Source organism: Furipterus horrens, unplaced genomic scaffold (assembly GCF_987537825.1).
Source record: "Furipterus horrens unplaced genomic scaffold, mFurHor1.1.pri manual_scaffold_6, whole genome shotgun sequence".
In the NCBI taxonomy this organism is placed as follows: Eukaryota; Metazoa; Chordata; class Mammalia; order Chiroptera; family Furipteridae; genus Furipterus; species Furipterus horrens.
This window is the reverse complement of record NW_028327176.1, coordinates 73,141,090-73,163,373: the sequence shown is the minus strand read 5'-3', so window position 1 is coordinate 73,163,373 and position 22,284 is coordinate 73,141,090.

Below are 22,284 nucleotides of genomic sequence, written 5' to 3'. Positions count from 1 at the left end.
CATGGAAAATAAAGAGATATTAAGAGAGATATTGAACAAATACTAACAATAACAAAAAGCAGGTAGTTCTAGGTTGACATTAGATTACATATAATTTAAGTTAAAAAGTGTTAAACGGATAGAGAAAAATGGATGATATAGCAATCATGAACCTTCCGTTACTTAATACTATGGCTTCAAAATATAGTCAGCAAAAAGTGATTTGTGAAAATGCAGGAAAAGGTTGAGACATCTACCATTAGCTTTGAATTCTTTATTTCTAAATCAGCAGATAAAGGAGATAAAAAATAAGTAAGCATAAAGAAGATTTTAGTAACATGGTTATTAGTTGATTATATATATTTGTGCATATATATGTGCATATGTATAAAGTTGTAATCAACACGTAGATAATATATATATTTTCAAATATACATGAAACATTAGACATTCACAAAAGTTGATGTGTATTAGGCTACAGTGGAAATCTCAACAACTTTCAATAGGTAGAAATTACAGTATACAGCCCATCGGCCAAGATGGAGGTCTAGGCAGACATGCTGGGTCTCCCTCCACATCTAAGAAGGAATACAACTACCTCAAAACTAGAGATGACCAGAAGTTCCAAAAAATCAAGCTGCATGGAAGTCCAACAAATGAAGATATAAAGAAGAAATACTCACCCAGACAGGTAGGAGGGTCAGAGCCTGGGCAGAGAGGACATAGTGTGGTAGCAGCAGCAGCAGCAGCAGCAGACTGGCGGAAAGTGCAGTCACACATTTTAAAAAGTAGGGAGGGACACCAGGGGAGTGCTCCCAGCCCCTGGCTAGACCGTGCAGCTCACTGTCCCAGCACCAGAGAAAAATCAAGCCTCATTGTTTCTGAGTGTGCAAACCAGTGGGGGTTGGGGCAGAGGAAGAAACTGCTGGTCTCTCAGCAGAGTCCACTTGTTTAAAGGGCCCCCACAGTCCTAGAACATCCACAGACCCACCCACTCTTGGAGCAACATCCAGGGCAACAGCTAGAGAGGTGCCGGTCCCATACAGAAGTGGGAGAAGTGCCTGGAAAAGGGGTGAGTGCTGAGCAAGCAGCATTGTTCCCTCTCAGACCCCTCCGTTTCACACAGCACCACAACGTGGTGAAATGGGTAGCCCTGTACTGAAAAATACCTAAGGCTCCACCCCTTACAACATAACAGGAGCGAGAGCTCTACCTAAGACACAGAGGCAAACAAACACAGGAGCCTGTCAAGATGAGGAGACAGAGAAGTATGGCCCCAGAAGGGGAACAGATCAAGGTTCCAGTGGGAGAACTAAGCGACAAGGAGATAGCCAACCTAACAGGTGCAGAATTTAAAACACTGGTGATAAAGATGCTCACAGGTTTGACAGATATGCTTGAGTATGGCAAAAGAATAAGGGAAGAAGTGAAACCTATGCTAAGTGAAACGAAGGAAAATCCACACAAAACCAATGATGAAGAGAAGGAAACTTGGGTTCAAATCAATGATTTGGAACATAAGGAAGTAAAGAACAGCCAACCAGTACAGAATGAAGAAACAAGAATTAAAAAAAATGAAGAGAGGCTTAGGAACCTCTGGGACAACTTTAAACGTGCCAACATCCAAATCATAGGGTGCTAGAAGGAGAAGAGGAAGAGCAAGAAATTGAAAGCTTATGTGAGAAAATAATGAAGGAAAACGCTCCCAATTTGGCAAAGGAAATAGACATACAAGTCCAGGAAGCACAGAGTCCCAAACAAGCTAGACCCAGAGAGGACCACACCAAGACACATCATAATTAAAATGTCAAAAGTGAAAGATAAAGAGAGAATCTTAAAAGCAGTAAGAGAAAAGCAGAGACTTACCTACAAAAGGGTGCTTATAAGATTATCAGCTGATTTCTCAAAAGAAACTTTTCAGGCAAGAAGGGACTCACAAGAAGTATTCAATGTGATGAAAAGCAAGGACCTACAACCAAGATTACTCTATCCAGCAAAGTTATCACTTAGAATGGAAGGGCAGATCAAGTGCTTCCCAGACAAGGTAAAGCTAAAAGAGTTCATCATTACCAAGCCATTATTATATAAAATGTTAAAGGGACTTATTTAAGAAAAAGAAGATCAAAGCTGTGAACACTAAAATGACAACAAACTCACAACTATGAACAACTGAATCTAAGAAAGGGAAACAAAATCCAACTAAGCAAACTGAATAGGAACAGAATCATAAATATGGGGATCATTTGGATGGTTATCAGCTGGGAAGGGTAAGGGGGAGAAATGGGGAAATGGTGCAGGGATTAAGAAGCATAATTGGTTGATACAAAATAGACAGGGGGATGTTAAGAATAATATAGGAAAGGGTGAAGCCAAAGAACTTATATGCATGACCCATGGACATGAACTAAGGGGGGTGGGATTGATGGGGAAGTGGAGTACTGGGCAGAGGGAGCAAAGGGGAAAAAATTGGGACTACTGTAACAGCATAATCAATAAAATATACTTAAAAAATTAAAAAAGAAATTATATAGCCCAGACTTCTGCCTTTCCAGTACTGTGAAAATAGTACTTTGAAAACAGTGCTAGATAGAATACATATTTTTTTCCCCTAAAATGCACTAATCAACTAGAAAGAAAGGAACACAGAGGTCAAAGACTTAGGGAGAGCAGGTACCCCTCCTAGCCTTTGTATTTTTCCCTGAAGGTGTTTGCTGAACTGAGTGAACCTGAACTTTGATTTAGAATAAGAGGCAAAGACCTGGGCCAGCTTGGAGTCTACTAGGAAATCCTCATTATTACTATAAGGGATCTAAAACTAACCCCTGGCCCCCATTGTAAGGGAAATCACCTATCTTCAAATCTGGTAGGAAGTGGAGGAGGAAAAAAATTTCCCCTGGACATTAATGAACACAAGTTGGCTCTTCTTGAAAGCCTGACTTCGACTACCTATGATTGGAAATATGCCAAGATAAGTAAGATAAGTAAGTGAGAGAACTTGCTAAGATTTTCCCTCTTCTCATTCCAAGGAGGCAGCCAGGCTATTCAATTTCTTGGATTTAGAGCTTTTGTAGAATTAAAAGCAGAGGCTGCCTGAGGACAGCTTCTCTCACTGTCATTGGTGATATCAGGATGGTGTCCCTGCGGGAGAGGAGGAAGTGAGGGTCCCAACCTGGCAGGGACTCAAGGTGGAGGTGGGCAGCCCCACCACAAGCCCAGGGACCTTTAGGCCTGGGAGGGTGGCCATGTCTGCTTCGGTGGTGGGGTGGAGTCCTGACGTGGGATTTAGTTAGAGTTGAGGAAAATAAGTAAATTTGGTATTTCTTGGACATTTGAGTTGTGAGGAAGTTTCAGATTGATTCATTCCCAGTCAGAATGAATCTCTCTTGCCTTTTTTACAAAGGTTAGTGCTCTCCTAACTTTAATATGCATCATTTCATAGGTCAGGGGGGTGGGACACAACAGTTGGCATTTGTAACAAGTGTGCTCTGCAGTTCTGATGAGGGTGGTCCTTGGACTTGGCCCGAACTAGCGGTTCTGCACATTTGAATTACCTGGGGGGTTTTGAAAAGTTTCAAGGACCAGGCCACACCCAGACCAATTAAACTTGAGTATTTGCAGGTAGGATTCAGGCATCGGTGTTTTTTGAAATGTCTCCAGGAGATTCTAATATGCGGCCAAAGTTGAGAAGCACAGTCCTAAACTGAGGTCACTGGGAGGGGGTGGAAGAGCTGGAGACTTCTGTGTTACCTATGTGACAGAAGTACTCCTATACTCATCCATCCATCTGTACACTTACTTGTCCATCCACAGGACCCTCCATCCATCCATCTATCCATCCATCCTTCCATTCTCCACTCAACAAATATGTATTGAGTCTACTTTGTGCCAGTCTCTCTTCTAGGCACTGGAGATACAGAAGTGTACCAAATGGGCAAAAATCCCTAACCTTAAGTAGCTTTTATATTTGAACAGAGTAAGACAGATCTGATAGCAAAATCTGGTACAGGATATATCCAATATAGCATCATTTGTGTGAATGAAAAAATTGGAAGGAACCCAAATGCCTGAAAATAGTGACTGTTCGACAGTAGTGTATTATGCAGCAATCATATACTTGTAAATATATATGTGATAGATCCAGGTTGAATCTCAACCCTACCATTCATGAACTATATGTCCTTAGGAAAGTTACATAATGACTCTAAGCCTGTACTTCCTCACAGTAAAATGGAGACAATAATATTACTTTCCTCAAAAGTTTTATTTACTCCAAAGAGGACATACAGATGACCTACAGACACATGAAAAGATGCTTAATATCACTAATCATCAGAGAAATACAAATTAAAACACACCTGTCAGAATAGCTATCATCAATAAATCAACAAACAACAGGTGCTGGCAAGGATGCGGAGAAAGGGGAACCCTCTGGGAATGCAGATTGGTGCAGCCATTGTGAAAAGCAGTGTGGAGAGACCTCGAAAAATTAAAAATGGAACTGCCTTATGACCCAGCAATACCACTGCTGATAATATATCCAAAGAAACCCAAAATGCTGATCTGAAAGAAATGTGCACCCCTATATTCACTGCAGTGCTATTTACAATAGCCCAAATCTGGAAGCAGCCCAAGTACCCATCAGCAGATGATCAGATAAAAGAGATGTGGTACATTTACAATGGAATACTACTTGTTTAAAAAAAGAAGGAACTCTTACCTTTTGCAACAGCATTGATGGAACTGGAGAGTATTATGCTAAGTGAAATAAGTCAGTCAGAGAAAGACAGGTACCATATGATGTCACTTATATGTGTAATCTAACGAATAAAATAAACAAACAAATAAAACAGAAACAGACTCATAGAGACAGAGAAGAGACTGATAGCTGTCACGGGGAGGGGGTTGGGAGGCTGGGTGAAAACAAAACCTCATAGACACAGACAACAGTATGGTGTGACTACCAGAGAGAAAGAGGTGGGGGTTGGTGCAAGGGGGTAAAGTGGGGGAGAAATGACCATGAAAGGAGACTTGACTTGGGATAGTGAACACACAATACAATATACAAATGATGTATTATAGAATTGCATACCTGAAACCTATAATTTATTAACCAATGTCATCCCAATAAATTCAATAAAAATTTTAAAAGATTTATTTATTTATTCATTCATTAATTTTTTATTGAAATAAACAAGGCAGTGAATCAAAAAACTTAGAGGAGGTCATGGCAGAAAAGAAAACTTTATATATGCCAGCTGCTATCATTTTTGTTGCTGTTATTTTTGTGATGGTTGGTATGTATATTTATCATGAAAAAAGTACCAGGATTAGAAGCAGAAAGCTTGACTTCTATTCCTAATTATACCACTTACGCTGCCTATGATCTGGGGCAAGGAACAATTAGGAAATGTGTCCATGAGACTCTCGTTACGTTTCAGCAGTCATAGTTGACAATTTGTGTCTTTCCATTAAGATGCTCTGCTTCGATTACTTGTGTTCCTCAATGCTCTTTAGAAATGAAGACGTTCAGGTCTCCTAAGTGCCACTGCCTTTTATCATGTTGTCAGTCACAATAAGGCCCTGAGCTTCACCAAGAATGTCCTGGTGCCTTAAACCAGAAAATGAGTGGGCTCCCCAGCAGAGGGCTAAGAGGAATGCCAATTTGTGAGCCTGACAAGATTGCTCCCTGATGTGGACTTTGGAAACCCAATTCAACCCATTTTAGAGAGGTCTTGAAAGTAACCAAACTAATGAAAACATATACAAAACCAGACAGAACAGCGCAACGAACCCCGTGTACCCATTAGCCATCTTCAACAGCTGTCAGTGTGTGGGCAATATTTCAGAAGCTAGATTTTTAAGTGTGACCTGAATGCAATGGGTGTGGCGTGTCAGGAAACAATAATTCCTGGGATCCTGACCCCCTGGTATCAGGAGCAAACCTCAGCCTCGAGGCTGAAGGCTGTATGACAAACTGACTATTGTACCGAGGACTGGTCACCTGCCTAGGAGGCCTGCCTGAGAACCAGGGGGTCAAGCCTTGATGGTCATGGTCCCATTTAGTGGGCTCTTAGTCTGAACTATACCCAGGGCTGAGTACTTAACTCCCATTGTGAGTTATTCTTCAAAAAGCCCAAACAGGTAGGTACTCTTTATGACTTACAAACTTGGAAAGAGACTTCCTTAAACTGAAGGTCAAAGAGCTGGTCAATAGCTAAGCCTAGATTTGGACCTAGGTCTGATACCAAAGTCGGATGTTTTCCCTCTGTCTCCTCTACCATCTAAAGAAGGTCTCAGGTGAGCTGGAAGGACAATAAAGAGTAGGCAGGCTCCGAAAGCACATGCGGTATTGCCACCACTTGCCCACAGATGGGTTTGGGAAGATCAGAAATTACCACCATGACCTGTAAGAAGAGCCATCTGGAAGCTTGGCACATGTGTTGCACGGGGCATCTGAGTCCGCGTTCAATACCAGGGTTTGCGCTATGTCTAGAGCCCTGGCGACAGGGGTGTTGCTCTGGGCCATGAGGCAGGCTCTTTCTTTTGTGAATTAACATTCGACTTGGCTCTTGTGTTGGCCTCCCTGCCATGGCCAATGTCCCTCTTTGCTTTAGCTTGCGAAGTCTGAAACTGGACCAAATATTTCAATAAAAGCCTCATTTCAGTTACACACTGTGGGAGGATTAATACCATGTTTATCGCCTGAATTAATTATCGAGTGAGTTCTGGGGTCCATACATAATGATTTAAACATCGTCCTTATTAATGGGTTCTTCCCTAGGAATTGCAACTGCTATTCAAGGTGGTTACCCTGTAGCAGCTCCTGGAATTTCAGTGAAAGGCTCATTATTTTTGCATATTTCTTGCTTACCATGATCTACTTTAGCTAATTGTGGCTGTGTTGTTCAGGTCATAGCTGCACGGTGTGAACCCTGCATGGGAGTGATGGATCTCGCCTCCCCTGGGATCAGAGAAGGCGCCTCTCAGCTGTGGGGGGAGGTGGTGGGAGGAACGCCATTCGAACACCAGATACGTTGGAAGTGAAGTTTTTCCTTTTGAATAATAAGTGGAAAAGGAACCCATACTCCAGCACAGCTCTAAAGGCAGCTTGCAGACGTGGTTCAGAAAGATGGAGAGCCACGCTCCCTTCCCCTCCCGTGCTGGACACCTGGCCCCTTCCTTGTGCAGAACTGTTCCTCCATGACCTGACTTCATCCTCATGATTCTTTCTGGGGCTCTTTATCCTCCCATCCCATTTGAGAAGTGTAGGAGAACGTCTTGTGTACAGTCACATAGAAACAGTGGCAAACTCAGGTATTTAATGTCTACCTCAGAGCTCTGAAGAGCTGATATTTCCCCGTAGTATAATACAATGCCACGCCCTCTGACTGGATTAGTGTCATGAACACACATCAAGCTTCAGACTGCTCAACATCGCTTTGGGTGACTCCACCTCCTGCACTCCAGGACCGAGCACCTGACCCAACCTGGTCAATCAGACTATTCCAGGCCCTGGACCTCAGGGGTTGGTTCAGACATGGACATGTGACCCAAGCTAGGCAAATTAGAACACTTTATGGGATTTTTGCTGGAACTCTTGACAAAAAGGTTCTCTCCTTTCACTGGTATTTCTAGTTTTGAGGAAGATGGAGGCCTGGGGCTGGCACCAAGAGTACACTGAGCCCAGAGGGAGACAGCATCCTGTCTGCTGCTGGGTTCCTCGGGCTCAGCCATGCCCACAGCCAGCTGAACTCCTGAAACTTGCAGCTGCATGAGTCATTAGATTCCTTTCTCAGCCTCGCTTTTTCGGTTGATGCTGCTTTGCTTTGGGATTCCGATAATGGGAAGAATGCTGACTCTTCCAATGAGATCAGTTCCATTCATCTGGGCATGGAGGTCTCCAGGGCTTCTCCCAAGCTGGAGGGCTCTTCATCATCCTCATGGGGCCACCTGGCTCCCCTCCTAACCAGAGGAGGTGCTCAGATTGTCACCTGTGGAGGCAGATATTTGAAGTGGCATATCTGTGACCTGGGGTATAGCATGCTTTCTCAGTATGGAGGGGACAGACAGAAAGCTGGAGGCTCTACAAGGACAGAATAAGAAATCTGTGCTCGTCTTTTGATCTGAGGTTTACTCTGGTGCTACAGAGCTGCGTTCCAATATTACATGCCTAGCACGAAGGGGACCGCAGTGAATCACTGTGTCAGACTGGTGACCTGGCTAGCGTTCCAGACATCTGGGAAGTGAGTTTGATGACCTTTATAATGTCACTATAACCCAGCTCTGTCACTTATGAGTTTGAGTCAGAAGTAGATGACACATCACAGAGGTCATCATCAGGACATTTTGAGAAGGTGACATTTGAACATTTGAGTGCTGACTTGAAGGAGGTAAAGGAGTTTGTTCAGCTGACTTCTGGAAGAAGCCAGTGGGAAGAGCCAGCACAAAGCCTTTAGGTGGGTATGGGTCTGGTATGGCTGAGAAACAGCCAGGAAGCCAGAGGATGTGGGCTGAGCCACTGAAGGAGCAAGTTGTAGGTGATGAGGTCAAAAGTAGGGGAGGGCCAAGTCATGATAGCCTTACAGAGAGGGTGACAATGTACTGGTCTGCTTAAGTCAGTGGCATTTATACCTATTGATTAATTAATATTATTAAGAGCACCCCATATCACTCTCAAGAGTGTTTCTGTTAATATGATACAGTATATGGTCATTTTATCCTTGGGCCATTATAGGACTTTGGTTTTCCTCTGAGTGAAATAAGGCTTGCACGAAAGGGTCAGAAGGAAGGTGAAGAGATGCAGAAAGAGGAATCCAGGAAGAGGAAAGAATTGTGCAAAGGCCATGTGATGGGAGGGAAAGATAAGATCTGTCTGGGTTTGGAAGGGTCACTCTGGGTGTAATATGAAAGATGGGTGGGGCAGGAGGGGCCAGCAGAGATGTGGGAGCAATGCCAGGATGCAGGGGAGGAATAATGTTCATTTATATGTATGTTGTTGAGCACAGCACCTTTCACCTAGAACTGAAAGTGCCCGATAAATGTAACTATTATTCACCAAGAACCCACGTCTCCCAGGAAATGGAAATGTGGGACCCAATCTATGGTTCTGGCCAAAATCAGTTAGCCTGCCACCTTCTTGGTAAATATGTTTTATCCAGAAGTTAACATAGGTCCCCTGTAGGAAAACAGAAGATAGTGCCACTTTGGTATGACATATCACAAGACCGATGTCTTTATTCAATTAAAAAAAATTAATCTAATACATTGCCTTCTTCTAGAGAGCCAACCTAAATATTAATTAATAAGTAGGTGGTTAATTTCTCTTCCTTTGTGATGCTGTTGAATTCTGTCACAGTTACAACATAAATTTGTATAATATCACACTCTCAGCAGGAAATAATGAGGGGAAAAGTGGTTTTGACAAATAATTATGAACTGATCTGAATACACAAGGGCTGTTAAGGAATGTTGAGTAGTGTGTGAAGGCGGAAGGGTGAGGTTCTGGGGCCTCTTCAGAAGGTCTCTGCCCTATTGAAGGCACAGCCTGCTGGAAGGGACTTTCCCCAGGTTACTGTAATGCTCACACTCATGAACCCTCTTCAATGGGGTCATTTCCAACTTGAAGTTTCTTGCTACCCAGGGCAGCTTCCGACCCTGCTCTGAGCTTGGGACTGGGGCTGGGGTTAGGGGCTGGCGTGTGATGTGTTGCACCAACCAGCCATGTTCTCTCCTGGGTCCTTGGCAGAGACACTGGAGAACATCTGGGAGAACCTGTGTGGAATCAGGGCTCAACATTTAGTCTGGACCAAGGGTCAGCTTGTTTGGGACATCAGACATTAATCTCGGCAGAAAGCATGTGGCTGGAAGGTGTAGGCTTCAGCTAAAGAATCAGTTAGCCTCCTTTGATGGGGATCAAGGAAGGAAGGGCGGCCCTGTTTGGAGAAAGACTAGGAATGGCTGCCAGCTTGATGGAGCAGTGAAAACCTTGTCTGATGTTAAGCGTGTCCTCAAGCCTGTGACCCTGCTAGGTCCAGCCTGTTCAGACCTCTCCTACTTTATGGGCCTAACATTGTCCTCACCATGGCTTTCTTTTTCCATGGCTGGGAGGCAATATTGAGTTTGAATCCCCCTCTGTTTCTCTGACTTGATCGATCCACCTTAGACCACAGCACCATGGCCTCTCCCTTGGATCACTGCATACTGTGAAAGCCGAGAGATATGCTGAGTTTCACTCTCTTCCTTTTGCTTAGCTGAGCCAGTCCGTTTGCAGGCATGCACATACATGAGTATATGAGGCAGGTACATGGTGCAGGCCTGTTCTACAACTGACGGGTCACTGCTTTTCCTGAAGATCTTGTGGGCCCTTCCATTTCTGTGGTCATTATTCTGAGTTGTCATATGCTCTATAATGCTAAGCGTCCCCCAGTATCCATTCTCTCCTTCCTCTAAGTGCTAACTGGACACATGGCCACCAAGGCTGGAGACTACATTTCCCAGCCTTCCTTGCAGCCAGGGAAGCCAAGTGATCCATGTGACCAAATTTGGGCCAATAGGAGGTGAGTGAAAGTGCTGTGTGCAAACACTGGGTCCTCATCTTAAAGACAAAACAACTTGACCCTTTTACCACCTCTTGCTTGTTGGGAAATGGCAATGGTGACAGCAGACACCTCGGATGCAGCGATGGAGGCTTCATGTTGAGGAGAGCAACACCAACCGACTAGCCTGGGTCCCTGAATGACTTTGAAGAATGGGACTTTTAAATCTTTTCTAGATTCCCACCTGTGTTTGTGAGAGAAACAAGCTGTCTCATGTAAGGAACTGCATTTCTGAGTGTCTGTTACTGCAGAATCTGTGCTCCAGCTAATACCCCATGCGGACCCTGCGCGTGGGTGGTGAAGCCTGCAGCCCCCTGCCAAAGACCCTTCGGTGCTTTCATCACATCTGATCTTAACCGTGGCTCCTATGAGTCAGGGAGGGCACGTGGCAGCCCCTGTATTTTACAGAGAAGGAAACCGAGGCCCAGGGAGGTCTGGGTTTTGTCTAAGAACACAGATGCAGAATGGTAACAAGAAGCCAGGTCTTGCCTCCCCCCTGTGGCGCCTGTTCACTCCTCCAGGCTATTGCCTATAACACTCTGAATCAAGACCATAATGTTGTTATTAAAATATTTACTTGCATGAAAAATTTCTATTACCTGCAACTCATGTATTATAGATGGAATCAGTAGCTTAGAAGGAAATAAACAAGAAGAATCACTTTAATAACAAAAGCTATGCAGATAAATTCCTCATTTCAGCAAGCTTTTGGCGGTCCCAAATAAATATATCATTTTTATCAGGCGAGCGCTCTAGAAATAGCGTCTTCAGGAAATATGTCAAAATAATCTCTCTGGCTGCGCTGTTTTCTGGAGGAAAGGCGCACAGAGGTGGCAGCCGGGAGACCGGAATTTCCTTACTAGATCACAAAGCGTCATAAAGAAGGGTAATGTGGGTGCTGGAAAAGCTGGCCGCAAGTTCCTCTCTGGCCTGCGGGGCACAGCGGGACAGCTACGCTGGGAGTTGGGTCTCCCCTTTGGCTGTGTGACATCAGACAAATCGCTCGCCCTCTCAAAACCTCCGTGCGCCCTCCTCATAGAGCTGTTTAGCTGTGGAAATTTCTTATCAGATTTGAAGTGCGGTTCACTAAGTGTGGGACCCCATTTAATATTGTCTCTCTGTTTATTGTCTGAGTCACGGATGGGCGGTGTGGAGGCAGAGGACTCGGGAGGGGGTGGGGTCGCTGTTGGATGGGAGTGGGTGTGGGTGCACTCACACACTCCTGTCTGGGCCCCATGCACTCAGGCCTCAGTGGCTGGGCCCCAGAGCCAGCTATCTGAGCCCCTTGTCCTCCCTCCCCTTTTGTGGGCGGTCAGTCCGTAAGCCCCGGAGTGTCTCCGTCTCTAACTCCTGTCGCCCCCGCACCATCTCCAGCCCCCGACTCTCGCTGTCACTGCCTTAGACCAACACACATGGCTGCTGACGATGCCTCAGTTGCACAGAGAACTCCCCGCCCCAGTCTCTCCCCACTCTAGCTACCTGCCTCAGCTTCCCAAAGGACAATCTGTCACTCCTGGGCTTGGAAACCTCCCGTCGCCTAGAGGGTAAGGTCCAAATTGCTGATCTTGACACCGAAAGTCCTCTGTAGCTCAGTAGCCCCAGCGCTGCCCAGCACTGTCAAACGACTCAGGAATCTCGACAGCTTCTGCATCGGCTCACTCTGCGCTGCACCTGCAATGACTTTTCTCTTCTTCCGGGGCAGCAACTCATCCTCCCTAGTGGGGCTTGAGTGTCTCCTCCATGTGAGCCCTCCTGGCCCACCAAGGACAGAGGCAAAGGCTTTCTCGCATGCTTTCTTCTCATGCGCTCCTGTCCATGCATCTGTGGTTCAAGACTCGCCCTCTGACGTGCAGTTATCCTGCCATGTGTCCTGTGGGCAGAAAGAGAGGAGTGGCAGCAGCCCTACACACTAGTGAACTGGGCTCTGAGCTTGGGAAAGGCTAGGAAGTGAGCATACAGAGGAAGGACTTCAGGGAGAGGAGGTGAAAGTGTCACTCTCCCTTAGCAGGAGTCTAATATTTCAAGTCCAAGCCAAGAAGCAGATCCTCCCCCCCCCCCCCCGTTGAAATACCCTCAACTTCCTCCACCTGATTTAGTTACAGCTCCTCTATAGAAAGCCCCATTCCTTGATCAGGAAATGAAGGAGAAACAAGATGATCTTCTGGAATCCTAGCCAGTGTTCTCTGTTCTGGTAGCTCCTGGCATTTCTGGAAATAAAGCATCTTATGATGATTTGTGAATCAATTCTTGGTGTGTCTGCCCATGGATTCTCTATGCACAAGGACAAGACAGTCTCCAAATGTGTACATATGTCTTTGAAACAAAGAGTAACATTGAAGGATCTGAGTGTGAACCATGTTTGTGTTCCTGGCCCCAGTAAGAGGCTGTTAATGTGCAGGGGAATGCTGTGTCCTCAGGTGGCTCTGCCTTCAAGTTAGAAGATGCTCATGGTAAGAGGTCTGAGACTCAAAACTAGGGCTCTGGACTTTGATGCTGGTGTTCTTTGCATAACACCTGAGTGTGTGCACATGTGTGTGGGATTATGAACACATATGTACACATGCACACACACATGTGATTATGTGTGCATAGATCTGCATGTGTACAAGTGCGTACTTAGTCATTCAAAAATATTTTATTTATTCATTTTTAGAGAGAGGGGAAGGGAGGGAGAAATGGAGAGAAACATCACTGTGTGGTTACCTTTTGTGTGCTTCCAACTGGGGACCTGGCCTGCAACCCAGGCATGTGCCCTGACTGGGAATCAAACCAGTGGCCTTTTGGTTCACAGGCTGGCACTCAATCCACTGAGCCACACCAGCCAGGGCAACTTAGTCATTATAAGCCAAGAGTCCACACAATCACAGACAGAGCTGAATTCCCTTGATACTGCCAGTATACCTTGAAAACTAGCCTGCCACAAGTAGAAGGAACTTTCCAGTCATTTCTCTCAGCTCATGCACTTGACAGAGAGGAGGGATTTGGAAGTCATCGTCAGTTGCTCTATCAGATGTGCCCCACAGAGTTGTCCTCCCAACATGATGACTGTGCTATGCATAATACACCAGTAATTAACCTTGTAAACTTACTTCTGAACAACCCTCATCTATATTTTACAATTAATTAAGGGACCCACAAGGGATTGATTTGAAGAAGATAATTATGCCTCTTCCCAGGGTTATATGGAGCTCTGCTAGTCAAGAAGCAGCTTATTTTCCCCGGAAAATTAAACCAGTGCTCCATTATCAGATTGTTTCTAAATGGATAAAGGACTGGATTTTGACATCGTGGTCTCATTTTGGCAAGAAAGAGACAAACTGACAAGCTGTTTTGTCACATGCCTGTTTGAGCAGAACATTTTGAGAAATATCTCCGGGTCTGTTTGGGAAGAGGAGCTGCCGGGTAGGAAAAATGTCCAAGATGACCAAAAGTGACGAGGCTATTTGCCAAGTAATCACCCCATGCCTGCGCCTGGGGAAAGGAGGACGTGCATTTCCAGTTTCTGCTCTCAAGCCAGAGGGGGCTTGCTCAGGGTGGGGACCCCGAGCACACCTGGTGAGACACGACTGCACCGTACAGCTGCGGACGGTAGTGCACAGTGCTGCCTGATGAAATTTCACTCATCAGCAGCGCCCCTGTCGGGATGGCCTTCCAGCTCGCACACCTCTGTCCTCCCCGCAAAGTGCCCTCCTGCCTCAGTGGTTCCCTTGCTGCCCCTGATGCCCCTGACCAGAGCTAGCTGGTCCTATAGGGCACTATTGACCTGAGCTGGGCCAGTTAGGTTCTCTGCACCAGAAACAGGGACTTGTGAACCATGCAGAAACTGGGAGATCTTGGCCTTGAATGGCACGTGGTAAGGTCAATTCCAGGGATGAGCCCTCCTCCCTTGGGAAAAAAGGAGGAGAAGTGAAAACATGAAGCCGGGCTTTGGAGTCAGGCATTCCTGGGTTGGAATCCTGGCTTGGACTCCTGGGTCCAATCCCAACCTTGTGACCCTGAGCTCTTTGACTTCCTTTTCTTCACCCAGAAAACAGAAATTTGATAAAGGGAAAAAAGTTGTTGTTTAAAACAACTGTCCTAAAGCTGCTCTTGCTGGTTGTGAAATGTCTCTCCAGGATAAATAGACTGGCTAAAAAATATTGATGAAGTCTTAGGATTTGAAAATAAAGGCTGGAGGATATGACTGGACATTAATAAACTAGGAGGAAGAGAATCACTTTGTCCTGCACAATGAGGGAAGAATTGGAGAATTGCAGTGTTTCTAGGAGTGGGCTTAGAGGAAGAGGTGGCTCCTCAGGGGCTGAGGGAAGATGGGGGCAAGCTGGGGCTTCCGAAACACATTTTCAAGTTTTTAATGCTGTTCTCACAGAACCCGGAACCCTGAAGCCAGCAGGAGTCGGGGAGCAGCTCCCACACTATCCTCTCTTTTTAAGAGCACAGGCAAGGGCCCTCGGGGGTGGGTCCTTGCCAGGAAAGAAGAGCTCAGCTGAAGCTCCTGGTCTTCAGCATTCCTGGTCCTCAATGGGCCTAGTCCAGCCCCTTTCTAAAAAGGACTTCAGCCATGCTGCAAGTCCACTTAATGATCAGACCGTCATATTTTCCTGGTGAAAGAACATTCCAGAACCTGTCAGGGGTTCTTCTTTCTGGGGGAGGTAGAGTTATCTTTCAGCCCGTAACTCAGAGGAGTCTCAAGGCCCCATAGCAGCAGACAAGTTCAGGGGCAAAGCCCTGTGTGGATCTGTAAGGTCCACAGATAGCAGTTGCCTTCGCCTTTGCCTCCATCCCTCACTGCATCACCTCCTTTTTCTCTTCCAAATTCTCAAAGCTAAAATGAAACTTTCCGAATTCTTCTCATGCCCCATATTTCCAACTTCGTGCTCCTATCTCGATGGGATTCTTTCTAGGCATAGCAGAGCGGCCATCCAAAACTGTCCCCTGGACAATTTGCATGCTTCCTGTTTTGTGACTTACTCCCTCATTTACCCAGAGGGCACCCTCAAATAACTTTAGGAAAGGGTGCGCAGGAGGGAAATCTTCTGAGTCCCTGAGTATCTGAAAATGCTTTTACACTCTCCTGGCATTTCATATATATTTTGGCCGACTGTATAATTTTAAGATAAAAATGATTTCCCTTCAGCACCTTGAGGGTGTTTTCCCATGGTCTTCTGGCATTCAAGGACACTGATGAAGTTTCTGATGCCAGGCTGATTTTGTTCTCTTGTAGGAGAACGCTCATGTCTCTCTTTCTTTCTGAAAGCTTTCTCTTCAAAACAAAGGCCAGCATTTTGTTGTTGTTGTTATTAAGGGCCAAAGAGTAAATATTTTACATTTTGTGGGCCATTGGGTTTTTGTTGCAACTGCTCAGTTCTGCTGTTGTAGCATGAAAGTAACCATTGATAGTGCACAAATGACTGGGCACAATTATGTTCCCATAAAACTTTATTTATAAAAACAAATGGCAGGCCAGGTTTCGTAGATGAGCTGTAGTTCGCCAAATTCTACTTCAGAAAGTCAAAGGGCATGCTTTTTACTCTGGACATTTTGAGATTTCCCAATGAACTGTCTATTGATTATTCCTTGTTTTTTGTTGTTGTTTTTTCATTGATTATGCTTGGATACCTGATGAACCTTTCAATCCTGAGAACCATGTCTTTTAGATCTGATAAATTCTACAGTTTTTTTATTTTTTTTAAATTTTCTCCCTCCATTTTCTTGGAGATCCATCAGTTACCCACTATCTGTTGGATGTCCCAGATTTCTTCAGTATGTCTCTTATTTTTTCTCTCATATTTTCTGTCTGTTTTACTTTTGTCATATTTTCTGAGCTACTGGATTTGAGTTTTTAAAATAGTCCTCTAACATATTCTAAAAATACTTTTGGCCATATATTTTTAATTTTTAAGAGTTTCTTCTTGTTCTCAGATTGGTTATATTTTGTAGAAACATTTTTTTCATAATAGGTGCAATATCTTTTGGATTCTGCCCAGAGATACTGTAGATTTTTTTTTTAATTGTCTTCTATTTCTGAAATAATTTCTAATCCTTTAGGGGCTAGTTTTTTGCTTTAATATTGTTTATTCCTTCTCTTTTACATTACGAGCGTTTTCCTTAAATATCTGGTGTTCTGGTTGACAATTTATACTTAGATTTATATTTAGAAAATTTATATTTGGAATGGATTATTTGGTGATTTATGAATATGAGAAGGGCTCGTTAAGTAGAATTTGCTTTAAATGTACTAATCAAAGAGTTGGATTTAGAGCTGGAGACCCCAGCTCTATTTCTCTGGAATATGGTAGCTTTATAATAGGTCTACACATTTTTTGGCATGCTACCCTTCAAGAGGTGGAGCTTATTTCCACTCTCCTTGAGTGACAATTGGACTCAGTGATTTGGTTCTAATGAATAGAATATGGCAAAAGCAACTATGTGTGACTTCCAATATTAAGTCATAAAAGGCATTGGTTTCCTCTTTGTTCTCTCTGTTGGGGAAGCCAGCTGCCCTGCCATGGGGACACTCGAGCAGCCTGTGGTGAGGACCAGGTGTTGTAAGTGGCAAAGTTTAGGGGTAATTTGTTATGCATCAATAGATAACTAATATATGGTCCAACATTTGTCTTGAGATTGATGCTCCAATATTTTATGAAGATATATATCTATACCTGGCTGCTAAGTTTTGGTGGAAGAATGGGTTCAGATTTTATTTCTATAATCAACTGAACCACCCTGCTTTTAGCTCCATATCTTATTTTCATTTATATGTGAAATGTTCAGTCCCAACTACAAGGCTCTGGAGGGCAGATTCCATTTATGTGGGAGCTCTTGGGTGCGGTGTTCACACTGCTTCACCTGTTATCTCACACGCACCCTCTTTCCAGCGCCTGAAGATTTATTTATATTTCTTGTCTGCTGATGCTTCTCCTCCTGTTGTCTTCATGGGCATGGATTTATACCTTTGGCGGGTCTTTCACTTTTATTTTAATGAGATCTCAGGTGAGAGAGGAAACGAATGACTGATTAATCTATAGTTTTTAATCCCACCTTTCTAGAAGAGTCAAAGGTCTAAAACTGGAAGCATATCAAGAAGATACATGCAAAAGTCAAGATGATAAAGCTTCTAGCTGGTTTTTACATCACAAAAAGCTGACAAGCAAATCACAAATAATGCATGTTTTCATGCCTAACCCCAAACTTTACAGGTCCTGGTTACCTCGAGGCCAAGGGTGTTCATAACGGTGGAGAATGCTTTGCTTCTGGTAAAGCCTTTATTTCATATTCACAAGTCAAATGCATCAGCTATTTCCATGTGACAAACCCGTTGATGAAGGCTGGGAGACTTAATGAACAAATAATTAGTTTTAAGAACATAAGTTGACACGAAAGCACAACTAATGCCTTTTTAATTGCTTTTGCTCTCACATCTTTAGCAAACACATATCCCTTCTGTCAATGGGATCACGCTTATCGGCATTTGCAACTCGTGCATTTGGGGGGATGGAAGCTCTGGGCTTAGACAGGGTGCCGCAGGGCAAAGACCCTTGGCTATTGTTGTCCTTTTGCTTCTCTCAGGTCACCCGTAGAATTCTAGGGTAGGAAGGTTGCTCCATGGATTCTAAGATGCTTATAAAAATGGGTTCCTCTGGACCAGCACTTTGAAAAGCTGAGGGCACAAAAGATCCAGAGTTTTGAAGGAGCAGGAAGCATGAACACTTTGAGGGAGAACTAGAAATACCTTTTGTTACTCCTTAGTTGAAAAAATTGTCTGTGAAGCTCAGTCTCAAAACTTAGCCATTAACTATATGGAGTGAAGATCATTTTCTTTGTTCTTTAGTTTTGGGGTAAAGGTTATATTCTCCTAGGGTGATACAGACAGTGAACAAGTAATTAGATAAAAAAGTAAAGTGAATGGATAGGGTACTGTGACAGAATAACGAGGGAGACCTTTCTGGGGCAACATAGCTGGGAGACTAAAAATTGTATGTGAAAGGATCAAGAATTTGTTCTAAAGAATGGGATTATGTATTTTGTAGGGGGTGTTTCACCTTCTATACTTCTGAATTGTTTCAGTTTTTTCGAGAATGTTACTTTTGTAGTAAAAAGTAAAGTAGTATTTCTATTTCGGGGGAAAAGGAAGTGTCTTGTTCCAAAGCTTAGTGTCTTTTATGGACCTGATTTTTTCTGTCCATTCATTCAGTCAACAAACTGTTGGAACATGGCCTTGGCTAGACTGTCTGCCCAGACTTTTGATGTATGCAAATTAACTGTATGCAAATTAACCTGATGAAAGTGTTGATGGGTAAACTCACCCTAACTGTAATGAATGTTTGGAAAGATGTGGAAACGGGCGCTTGCAGCTGCATAAGCAGGTGATTCCTACAGGCCTGTGTGGGTGGCCTGGAGTCTCTGCTCTCCCTCAATCTCCCCCATTTGCTCTCCCCCTCATTTGGATGGGGCCCCTCAAGATGGACTTTTGCCCTGCTTATCTTGCTCCTCCAGGTCCTTGGGCCCTGGAGTTGGTCTGGGAGTTTCTTCTTTCCTCCACATCCCCTTTCCCCTTTTTTATCCTCAATAAACCTGTTGTTTAAACCTAGTGTGGTCTCCAGGGAAATTTCTCAGAGCAAGGGTACCTGATACAAATATTTAAAAAGAAATTAAACTTATTGGGGTGACATTGGTTAATGACATATATGTTTCAGTTGTAAAATTTTATAATACATCATCTGTATATTGCATTGTGCGCCCCCCACCCAAAGGCTAGTCTTTGTCACCATGTATTTGATGCCCTTTACCCTCTTCTGGTAACCATAACTCTGTGTCTATGAGTTTGTTCAACACACATTTCTAATGCACATGCTTTGTGTCTGCCTCAGGCTGGGCTGTGGGGAAAGGGGCTGAAAGAACCAGTTCCCAGCCTTGAGAGCCTTACAGCCACAGAAGGGCTCAGCAAGTGCCTGGCAAAGAGCAGCTGCGCAGTGACTCTTGGCTGAATGGATGAAGGAATAGATCATATTATTTGCAGCAGTACCACTGTTCAACCTGCTTTTCCACTTGTCACGATACTCCGCCTTCCCATGTCAGTGCAGGTAACTGTAAGCCACTTGAGGGCGAGAACTTTGGCCTGTTTTAGTCACCGCTGTGTCCTCAGCATCTAGAACAGAACCTGGCACATAGTAGGAACTGAACAAATACTTGTCACTTAAATGAATGTTGTTAAACATCTCTGTAGTAGGCTGTTGTAGGGTTATATTCTGCAACCAAAGAACAAGCTTGTTGTCATGCAGTCCTGCTGGGACGTCGGATGTGTCACTTAAACTTCCTGAGTCTTCATTTCTTCACCTCTACAGTGGAGACAACAGCATACATCCCATAGAGGCAACACAAAGATTAACTAAAATGAAGCCTTTAAGCGCTCTGTTTGTGTGCGGTCCACAGCGAGTGGTAAACAATTGTGATAGCTATTTAGCTTGTTTTCAGCTTTTTACCTCCTGGTAAACACATGCTCACACTTTTCCAATTATTCCCTTCAATACACTTGTATGCTTGGAACTGCTGAGTCAGAGAGCATTTCAGTTTTGATGCATAGCACCAGTTCCCACTTGGGAAAGTTGGTTCCATTTGCAGCCCCACCAACACCAGCATGATCATCTTTTCCAATCTGGAGGGTTCAAATGATTTCACACAGCCATGTTACTCTGCATTCCTTTGATCTCAGGGGTGGTTACGTCTCTTCATCTGTGTAACCGTGTGAGAGATGAGGCCCCATGGCCCAGCATGAGGGAGCTTAATCAGAGCAGCACAGACAAGTAGCCCAAGGTAATTAAAAAGGAACCAGGCTTTATTTGTGTCTCTCAAGAACATCCAAGGGGCTCTCATTCATAACTTAGAAAGACTCTCTCATAAGCTCTTGCCATTCCTCTCCCGTTCTCTCACCCCTGCAGACAGAAGTGGTTCTGGAGAGCTGGGGGTGGGGGAACGATCTCGAGTTAAGAGCTGTGTCCTTGTCACACATATCTTTGTGAATTGCCAGTTCATGCTATTGCTCCTCTTTCCTGTAGTGCAGTTGCAGTTTTCCTTTCAAGTTTTACAAAGCTCTTCACACGTCTGCTGGGAGCAGGTCAAGTAGGCGCCTCCCTCATAACAGATGGGTGACTGCCCATGTGAGCGATGTGAGAACTCTTGGGGCTCTGGAAGAGTCCCTTAAACCTGTAAATTTTCCTCTTCCTGACTTTTCCCTGCCTCTACTCTCTCTTCCAGCCTTTTGGGGGTACCTTAGGCTCTTAAGGCTATTAGTGTATGGATAGTGAAGTTACCATGGATACCTAAGCTCCATTAAATCATGTTAGTGGATTGTGGCCAGTATCTTTTTTTTTCTTTTTTTTAAATTTTAATGAAACAGACTAGATCAGAATTGAAAATATCAGAATGCACCACAAGTAGTAAGTAATTTTTAATGAAACATGTATATATGAATATGTTGGGTCATGCTGTAAATGTGTTTCTTACTTTGGGTTCTATAAAAACAACTGAAATCCAGTGAATCAGGACTACTGGCATTAGGCTAAGAGTTTGGGGCTCTGACTTTTAAAATCATGCCTATTGAGGTGACCTATCGTGGGGCCCCTTTTTATTCTTATGACCAGACCAGTGGTCTGTTTTTGTACGTCCCCCTCTCCACGTAGCCATATCAGGCCACGTCACATGACTTGTTGGTACTACCATGGCCTTGTCCTGCCTGCAGCCCATGCATGCTCCCTCACCTGTCAGCTGACACCCCATTTCCTGCTCACACCACTCCTTTGCTCAAGTCCCTGCTGCCTTGAACTTAGAGATTTTCCTAACCTCTGCTGAGAAGCCTTCCTGCCTTCTTCTCAGATGGGCCCACCATTTTCTTACATGAATCGCGAGCCTTCCTTTTTACTGACCACTTTGCCCTCCATCCATTCCACTCCTCTTCTTCCACACCTCTGTCTACTGCTGGCACTGCTGTCTGTGCAGGGCTCTGGGAGAGACTGAGGCTTCTGTTTGCCCCAGGGTCGTACGCTGATGTGTAATCCTTAGCACGACGGCATTGGCCTTCGGGAGGTCATTAGGTCATGAGGGCGGTGTCATCATAAATGAGAGCCACCCCGGAGAGCTCCCTCACGCCTTCCTCCATGTGAGGACACAATGAGGAGACAGCTGACTGTGAACCGAGGAGTGGGCTCTCATCAGGCTCAATCAGCTGGGCCTTGATCCCGGGCTTCCCGGCCTCAGGACTGTGAGCAATAGGTTTCCGTGGTTTATACGCCATCCAGCCGATGGTGTGTTTGGTATAGCGGCCCAAGCGAAGACAAGCTCTTATTCTTCTATTTGTTTTGTCATTTCAATGCTGTTTTGGGAAGTAAAGGTAAGTCCTTGGGTTGAAAGTGGAAACTAGATTCATAAAAATTATATTAAAAGTCACATTATATAAAATTAACCATTTTAAAGTGAACAATTCAGTCTCATTTAGTGAATTCAAGATGTGTTCAACTACCACCTTTCTCTAGCTCCAAAACATCCTATCGCCCCCAAAGGAAATCCTGTACCCATTAAGCAGCTGCTCCCATTCTGCCCCACCCCTGAGCCCCTGGCAACCACTGATCTGCTTTCTGTTTCTATGGACCTACCTATTATGAATAGTTCATATAAACAGAATCATATAATATGTGACCTTTATGTATCTGAGTTC